General features: G+C 38.0%; 1 non-coding gene and 1 pseudogene across 1 annotated transcript; one reads left to right on the top strand and one right to left on the bottom strand.

Annotated features, from left to right (window-relative positions):
• Positions 1-2,420: 2,420 nt before the first annotated feature.
• On the bottom strand, positions 2,421-2,526 carry LOC117287203. Its single transcript, XR_004518402.1, has one exon. It is a non-coding gene; the product is annotated as a U6 spliceosomal RNA (small nuclear RNA).
• Positions 2,527-5,918: 3,392 nt separating this feature from the next.
• Positions 5,919-6,028, top strand: LOC117287190 (annotated as a pseudogene).
• Positions 6,029-9,785: the final 3,757 nt, after the last annotated feature.

Raw genomic sequence — 9,785 nt, 5'->3', positions numbered from 1 at the left:
TTTTTTTTTTTTTTTTTTTTTTTTTTTTTTTTGTACCTGGGATTGAACTCCGGACCTTGTGCCACTGAGCTAAGTCCCCGCCCAGGTGACTGTTAGCTAAAAAGAGCTGAAAACCAGGACCAGATCAGGACCATAAGAAGTCTTTATTATGGGGAGGGTCTGCCAGGATGCCTGTGAACAAAGGAGAGAAAGTGATATGGCCGAGATGGGGAGTAGGGCATTTTATAGGGCTGGGGTGGGGCTTATGGGAGCTGGGGTGGGATTGAGTGATGTGGTGGCTGGGGATTGGGGGAGCTTGTGACATCACTAGGAGGGACTTGTGCCGCCGTCACTAGTGAGGGCCATTTTAAGGCGCGGGGAAATCTTAACAGTGACCTTCATTTTAAGTCATCTACAACCAAAAATTGATTTTGCCCATAAACTGACACACTTCCAACATTTCTGGTTAATAATCACATAAAAACAGATTGCATTCCTGGTAATAAAAAATGAAATACCTAAGAATTCATATCCTGAGAGATACATACAATGTAAAGACAGCTTCAAAGTGTTATTGGAAGGTATGAAAGATTTTAATAAGTCAAAACCTAAACAGTGTTGAGTAAGAGGACACAAAATAGTAAAGATAACAGCTCTCTCCAAGTTTATTTATTTTATTTTTATTTTATAGGTACAATTTAGGTATACATATCATATTCATCATAGTTTGCTCCTGTACATGATATACCTTGATTCCTTTTTTTCCGCCATTCCTCTCCTCTCCCTTCAAGCCCCTCTTCCCCTCCTTATTTACAGAATCCCCATTTCCATTTCCATTTTTTCTTCTTTTCTCATTTTTTTCCTTCTTTCCTTTCCACCTCTCCTCTCTAGTTTCCCCTTCCTTTTGAACAATGTTTTCTTATTTCACATTATCTATTATACATTTTGGTTCCTATTTACACTTTCAGTGTCTTACAGCAGAGAGACAAATGTGGTATTTACATATATCTGTTCAATTTGTTTCACTTAGGAGTATAGCTTCAAGGTACATCCATTTAGCTATGTCTCAAGTTTATCCTTCTTTATGGCTGAGTAATATTCCATTGTATAGGAAAATTGCATCTTTTTATCTATTCATCAGTTGATGGGCATTTGGGCTGTTTCTAAGACTTAGCTATTACAAACTGTGTTGCTATAAACATGGGTGTGCATAGACTGCTGTGGTATAATACTTTTAATTCTTTTGGGTAGATTCCAAAAAAAAGGAATAGCTGGGTCAAACAGCACTTCTAGTCCTAGTTTTTTGAGGAATCTCCATACTGATTTCCATAGTGGTTGCCCCAGTCTACACTTCCACCAACAGTGAAAAAGAGTTCTTTTTCCCCTATATCCCTATCAGCATTTGTTGTTGGTTGATTCCTCAGTATTAGCCATTTTTTCTGGAGTAAGATGGTATCTCAGTGTTGTTTTAATTTGCATTTCTCAAATGACCTGTGATGCTGAGCATTTTTTCATATATTTGTTTGCCATTTATACTCCTTCACTTGAGAAGTGTCCATTTCAGATGCCCACTTTTAGATTGAGTCTTTAAATTTTGATGGTCTGATTTTTTTCTATTCTTTGTGTGTTCTAGATATTAGTCCTTTGTCTGAGAGACTACTTGCTGGATTTTTTTTTCCCCACTCTGTGGGTTGTTTCTTCACTTTGTTGGTGATTTCTTTTGTAGTGCAAAAGCTTCGTGTGTGTGTGTGTGTGCGTGTGTGTGTGTGAGTGGTACTGGGGATCAAACTCTGGACCTTGTGCTTACAAGGCAGGCGTGGTGCCACTGAGCTAAATCCCTAGCCAAAAGCATTTTAATAGGATAAGATCCCAGTTGTCAATTTTTTGTATTATCTCCTGTGCAATCTAGGTTTTATTCATGAAGTCATTGCTAGTAGATTTAGTGTTTCTGCTTTAATATTTAGATCTTTGATCCATTTTTATTTTAGTTTAGTGCACGGTAAGAGACATGGGTCTAGTTTTAGTCTTTGTCATGTAGAAAGCCAGTTTTTCCAGCACCACTTATTGAAGAGGCTGTCTTTCTTCCAGTGAACATGTTTGGGCCCTTCATCAGAGATAAGGTGGCTGAGTGTGTTCAGGGTTATTTCCATATCTTCTAGTCTGTTCCATTGATCCTTGGGGCTATTTTTCTGCCAGTACTACACTGTTTTTATCACAGTTGCTCTGTATAATTCAAGTCAGGTGTTGTCATGCCCACTGACTTCCCCTGGTTGCCCAGATTTGCCTTTGTTATTATAGGTCTCTTCTAAAATTCCAAATGAATTTTAGGGTTGTTTTCTTTAATTCCAAAAGATATACTTCTGGGATTTTGATTGGGATTGCATTAAATGTATTTAATAATTTAGAAAGTATGGCCATTTCCACTGTATTGGTTCTTTCTAAAGAATATGGGCAGCTTCACGAATTTGTGCATCTTCTTTGCACAGGTGCCATGCTAACCTTCTTGCATCTTTCCAATTTTAGTACATATGCTGCTAAAGTGAGCACTCCCCAAGTTAATTTGTGAACAATTCAATGCCAATCAAAGTGCCTACAGGATTGCGTTTTGGTTTTGTTTCTGTTATCACTCAATAGAAAATAGAGAGGCTATATCATATGTTTTAATTCATTCAATCATTTCTTCATTTTATTCACTTTTGTATTTTAGCCAATTTCATTTCTACAGCCTCATTGGGATATATTTTATATAACATGAAACTCACCTGTTAAAGTACAAATTAGTGGGGTTTTTTTTCATATATTTAGAATTGTGTGACATTATCACTAACTTCTCAAGATTCAGGGGAAAAAAAACACCTCATACCCATTAGCAATCATTCACCTTTCCCACTCCAGCCATAGGCAACTATTAATCTACTTTATGTCTTCTTAAATTTGTCTATTCTGGACATTTTATATACAGGGAATCATAAAATATCCTCTGGACTTCAGTGACTGATTTCTTTCGTTTAGCATAAGGTTTTCAAGTTTTCTGAAGGAAAGAATTTAACCTTACTCAAACAGAGATATGGCCTTTGATGTTGGCTTCTGAGAAGTAATCTCCCAAACTCTTGAATTGTCATACCAATTAAGAGTCTCTCTGTTTCCAGGAGAATTTCCTTCTTTAAACTTTTTTTTTTTTTTTTAGTCGGGGTGATGCTGGGTGGTACAGGGTCTCCAGAGTGCTAGGCGAGCTCTACCAATGAGCTATGAACCTAAGCCCTTTTCACTCTTTATTTTAATTTTATTTTATTAGTACATGCCTTTTCCATTTTCTTGATGGTGGTTGTTGTTTTGTTTTGTTTGGCTACTGGGGATCGAACGCAGGACCTTGTGCTTGCAAGGCAGTGCAGTGCCACTGAGCTAAATCCCCAGGGCTTAATAGTGTTTTTCAAAGCACAAAATTTTACATTTTGATTTATTTTTTCCTTTGTTGCCTATGCTTTTGGTGTCCTATATAAGAATCCTTTCCCAAATCCAAGATATTGAAGATGTACCCCTCTGTTTTCTTCTAAGGGTTTTATAGATTTAGTTTTTATATTTAGGTCTTTCTTATTTAGGTTTGTTGTATTATTTTGTTTTGTGTTTATATTCTTGTTTTTTATAATACAGAGAATTTTATCCAGAGCCTTTGCATTAAGCTACATCCCCCCGCCCTTTTTTTTTGAGAGAGGCATTCTCTAAGTCATTAAGTAGACTAGGTTGGTCTCAAACTTGTAATCCTCCTGCCTCATCCTCCCAGAGAACTGAAATAATAGGTGTCCCCACCATGCCAGCTTCCTTACTCTCTTTTTCTTCTATTTTTCTTTCTTTGTTTCTACAGTTTCTAACTTTGTTCTTTTAAGCATTAGTAATTTCAGCATTAGTGATTATGATATTTATACCTTACTTTTAAACAGTTTTTGCCTCTTATTTTTCTTCCTTGATATGTAGTTGAAGTCATTTATACCTTAATTAGAGAATCCTTTTTGTTGTAGGAGTAAGGTTGTGATCCTTAATCACAAATCACCTTAACTGGATTGAGAAACACACCAGGGATTAGTAACGCCCACTTCTGGGTGTGTCTGAGTGGGTCATGGGGGCACGACTTTGGGTACCACATATGGTCTCTGACTTCTTCCCCTCTGGCATTATCTCTCTACTCTGCTTCCTAACTGCCCTGAACTAAGCTTTGCTCTGCAATGCTTTTCTGCCATGATATTCCTGCCTTGGAGCCAGATGATCATGGCCTGAATCTCTTGAAACCACGAGCCAATTAAATATCTCCTCCTTTAAGTTGTGGGTGTCAGGCATTGTGTCTTAGTGAGGAAAGGTAAGACAAAGTTTTGTTTTGTTTTTTTAATTTTTAAAATTTTTGGTACTGGTGATCAAACTTGGGTCCTCCCGCTTGCGAGGCAGGTGGCAGAACCACTGAGCTAAATCCCCAGCCCCCAAAAGGTTTATTTTTAAATCAACTCTTCTTAGAGATATTTTTAAATGTGACTGCAAATTAGCAAAATCAACCAATGCAATTATACACAATTTATCTGCAACTTTAAAAGAACTTTTGAACGTTTTAATAATGGATAGTTTGTTTTTGTTTTACTGCCTTAGTCACTAGGGTTTCTAAAACATTATCATTTAGTTTGAATTTAGCAGGACTTTGTACAGATTGCCTTAAACTGCTTCTTTCTGAGGAATTAGCTCCTATTATAGTAATTGTATTAGGGACTACAAGAAGTACAAGGAAGAGACTTGCGGAGTAGTGTGTAGAGAAAAGAGAGCATGTTGAGCAATTTTATGTTTCAACTTGACATTATGGTCAAACATCATTCTAGCTGTTTCTGTGATGAGAGTAACACTTAAATTGGTAGGCTTAGAGTAAAGTAGTTTATCCTCCCTCGTGTGGATGGATCACATCCAGTCTTTTGAAGGCCTTAATAGACTTTTGCTCATCTTACTTAAATGTTTGTTATGAAAATGTTGAGTATACATATGGTCCATACATCCAGGCTCAACAATTATTAATATTTGCTTTATTTACTTTCCCTCTGTGATACTCTCTTGCTTTCTGGTTACAGACAGACACATGTTCGTCATTATTGTTATGTTGAACTATTTCACTATTATTTGCACACATTTCATCCCTAAATCCTTTGACACTCATCTCTTCAAAAAAGATTCTACTTAATTGTGGTGTCATTAAGATTCCTAAGAAAAACTGTCAAAAATTCCATAATGTAGTCCATATTCATATCTCTGCAAATATTCCAAGAACATCATGTGCAGATTTCCCCGCAACTGACCCAGAAGGCAATCAAGATTTATTTATTGCACTTGGCATATCTATTCAACCTCTTTTCATCCATTCTATTGACACATATCCTATGATATTGACATTTTGAAGAGCCTAGGGCAATTTTCTTATAAAATGTCTAGGATTCTGGATTTTTTGTGTTTTTTTCAGGTTGTTTAACATGTGCCTTTATCCCATGAATTTCTTCAAAACTGAAATTAGGTCTGGCTTGATCAGAAAGTTGAAAAAATTCCTACTGGAAGCACCTGATGCCATATTGTCCCACTATTAGTGATGCTTTAGTAATGATAGACAGATCTCTCCATTTTAAGGCTGTTTCTTTTTTCTTTTGCAGTTACTAAGTGATAGTTGGGTTTAACCATTTTAATTCTACTTTATTGCACAAAAGACATCTAAAAAGGGAGAGCGGTGGAGCAGCATAATGACATCAGTATCTAAGATATTGCCATTGAAATAAATTCAAACATACATCATATGGGGGAAAAGAATGTGTCACATAGCTTTGAAATCATTCCAAACACTTACATAATTTGCAACACGGTGAATCTGTCTTGGGACTGTGTTTTCATTCTATTTTGATGTTTTGTTTAAAAATGGACATCTTAGCTTTGCTCATTGGCAGTATTGTAGCCAATGAAGTTTATCTGAGGCACAATTATTGCTAAAAATGGACATCTTATCAGATCCCTTCTGTGAGAACTTGGAGTGAACTCCCCCTCTACTTTGAGAATGTGACTTAACTCCCACTTTCCTTGGGAGAATTTACAACAAACCTCACTGAACCACCCATATGTGAATTACTGGCTCCAATAACTAGATTTCAAAATACATACAAACTCAAGGGTTTGAGTATTGGGCCAAGGCAGGGCTGCATTCTGCCAGCCATTTATCAGCAAGTATTGAGTTCAGGGTTTGGCACACCTTGGATATTTAAGACTTCATTTGCCAACATTTGCATTGTTACTGGGTTTTGGGGGTGCTGGAGGTTGTTTCTAGGTTCTTTCTGTCCTGAACAAAGAATTGGTCAAGACAAGCACAAATGGTAGCTAATTATTATTAAAGGTAGGAAAAGAAAAGGGCTCTGCAAAGCCAGTTTCCTACAAATAAAAGTAGGATGACCGGGCATGGTGGCACACCCACTCAGGAGGCTGAGGCAGGAGAATCACTGTGAGTTCGAGACCAGCCTGGGCTACATAGTGAGTTACAGGTCAGTCTCAACTGCATAGTGAGACCCTGTCTCAAAAAACCATACAAATAAAAGTAGGAAAAGAAGTACACCCTACAGCCTGACAGTGGGCCAACATGCAAGAGAGAACACAGTGGCAAAAACTGAATATAGACTGTCTTTTTTTTTTAACCCACATCTCAGGCTGAGGTCAGATCTAGGCCATCCTATAGAAAACCTGCTCCAATTCCTGTTGTCCATGTATTACAATTTATTGACTTGTTCATGCATATAAACTGGGTCCATTTTGTTGCTGCTGTACATTAAATGGTGACCAATGTTTTTACCAAAGAATTGAACAAAAATATCTTTTAAGAAATTTGGAATGTGGTTTTGATTTTAACATTAGAATTTTTAACTAATCTCAGTGGGTCTTGCTTATTCTGTTGCTAAAGGAAATTAGGGTTAATAAATACAGATTTGTTACCAACACACACACACACACACACACACACACACACAAAACCTGCTCCAGTTCTCACAAGAAGTCCATGTGCAGGGCTTTGGGAACTGTTATGCTCTTGGACACTGGGATTTTGTAATTAACAAGTCAGCTTACTTCCCCAGCCAGCTTTGTCATGCACTGCTCTCCTGTCTTTCTAAGCATCATTTCCTAGCATGGAATAACTTTGTCTGTCATGTTGTCCTAAATTCCCCCCGTGGTGGTCAAGCCAGCTTCTTCAAAGACTGATCAAATAAACCTACACCTCAAATTCCAACTAGACTTTTCTTTCCACCAATGCTTGCATGTAGCTAATTGAGCAACAATTTTGAAACTTATTCACTTTGTGGCTAATGTGCCCAATCTATCAAGTATTTGCACTCTCTGTGAGGCTGTTCACGTTATTCTCTACTTCTTTGGCCATTGTAGTCCGAAGAAAAAAAACTTTAATAAAACCATATGATTCACAAAATCATACTTTGATCAACTTATTTCCACCATACCCAACAGAAAATTAGTTGGAAGTTACCCCAGAAATAAAACTGAGTTCAGTTGCTCCACTTTAAAGATGGAAAATTTGAAGTGAAAGCTTAATAAATTTTAAGACCAATTAAATTAAGGCTAGAGAATCATAATTATGTTTTCATTGCTTACCCTATACTAGATAGTATTCTAAGCACTTTTCATGGTTAATTCATTTAATCTCATAAATTTTATGAGAGTATGTTACACTTACCCCCTCCTCTTTTTTGTCAGTGAGAAAACAGAAACAGACAGAAGTGACTTCCTTAGGAACCACAGACAGCCAATTAGGGGCTAAAATGGAAACCCAGGAAAGCTGACTCTAGAATCTATGCTTAACTGTTCCACCCTACCATCTCACAAGTTATGTTGCTTGTGGCTACACTGTCACAGCTGGTTAGAAAACAAATTTGGCCCCAGGTTCTCTGAGATTGGATTCCATCCTCTATGGAGAATTCCAAGAGAAGAGTGATTACATCCAAGAGAAGTTGATTACTTCATGCAAGCTGGTGTAGCATTGATTATGGTTTGCACTGAGCTATTATGTGCGAGCAGCTGCTAATTACCTACGATGAGGGATGGATGATGTCTTAGTTACTCTCTCACTGCTGAGACAAAATACCCAACACTCACATGTTAAGGGAGGAAAGGTTTATTTAGCTCACAGTTTGTAAAGGTTTCAGTGCATTATCAGGCTGGATCCAAGACAGGGTGGATTGGCAGAGGGGCAGTGCAGAGAAGAACAAGTTCATGGCAAGCAGAACAGAGCAAAAGCAAGCAAGCAAGCAAGGGAGAAGACAAGCCTCTTTCTGTCCCTTATATTGCATCCAGGGTACCAGGATTAGGGCCTTACCAAACCAATCGGTGTGGTGATTCAGTAATCACACACCTTTAATCCCAACACCACACACTCTAGATTCAGCCACCTCTGAAAAAGCCCCACCTATGACCTGAAGAGGCTTGAGGACGGGGGTCATCTAGATCCAAACCATAACAGATGAATAAAGAACATCCAGTATAGCCAAATACCAAACCCTCTCCCAGATAAAATCAAACAAAGAGGGATGGGGATTTAGCTCAGTGGTTCCACTGCCTGCCTCACAAGTGCAAGGTCCCAAGTTCAATCCCCAGTACTGGGAGAAAAAATCAAACTAAGAACCTGGCCTTGGGATATAAAATCACGTCATTTTTATGAATTTGCTTTCTTAATTGTTTTGCTAGAATTGCTATTAATGTCTGTTGCTATTCTTTATACATTCTGAGGAGGAGGTGTAAAATGCCTTGCACAATATGCCTCTGTGGAAAAAGAGAATGGATTGTTGTAAGAACCCCGCCCCCCCATACCAGGGATCAAACTCAGGACCTTGCACTTGTGAGGCAGGTGCAGTGCCACTAAGTTAAATCCCTGGCCCATCCATTTCTTTCTTTTAATCTTATGTCCCAAGTCTTGGTCTATATCTTAACGATTTCTCAGGTTGATTATTTTAACCCTGTCCCTTTTGTCTCTCATTGTCATAGAAACCCAGTCTGCTTCATGAGTTGTCTTCCTGTTTCTTTGACCCAGGCCCTCTACTTCAGTCCTCCTTCAGCTCCATAGTATCTAATGAATTAAGTTTAAGCTCCTTGGTCTTGACTTCCGGGACTGTCTCCAATTTGCTTCTCTTTGATTCTCTTTTTAGAAATAATTCATTCCTGGATGGGCATGGTGGTGCACACCTGTAATCCCAGCACTAGGAAGACTAATAACACATTCCTGGAGTAGAGGTTAAAGCATAACACCATCAGCCAAAATATTAATTGTAAGAAGGAATATATTTAAATAGAACTTTGGAGTTGAGTAAAAACATTTTACCAATTTTACCCCATTTAATTCACATACTCATATATAAAATAATATATAACTATAAAATTACATGTATATACATGTAAAACTTGCTAGTCTCATCATTTCCTATCATTTTTAAAAACATTGTCACATTTTAACTTAACGCTGCTGTACTCGGAAAGCTTTTGTATTTGGGACCTTGCTCTGAATATGGAATAAAATAAAGCAGTTGAAAAGGCATTTCCCGCCAACTTCAGTGTTTTGTTGAGGAAACACTCTACCAAGTCACAAGGTGCGCGTACGCGCCTGCTCTTTACCGAAATGTTTACTTCCTGATACCCCCTTGCTCTGTTCAGAACACCATCAGTGTTCTCGGGTTCATAGAACTACAAATCCCACAAGGCCATTCGGCTCGAGCGCCTGCGTATTGAACTCTCTTTCCTTTCCGCTCCTCTTC

The sequence above is a fragment of the Fukomys damarensis genome, unplaced genomic scaffold, assembly GCF_012274545.1.
Source record: "Fukomys damarensis isolate Sample0158 unplaced genomic scaffold, DMR_v1.0_HiC HiC_scaffold_21, whole genome shotgun sequence".
In the NCBI taxonomy this organism is placed as follows: domain Eukaryota; kingdom Metazoa; phylum Chordata; class Mammalia; order Rodentia; family Bathyergidae; genus Fukomys; species Fukomys damarensis.
Note: the sequence above shows the minus strand (reverse complement) of the source record. Positions and strands in the feature narration are given on the sequence as shown.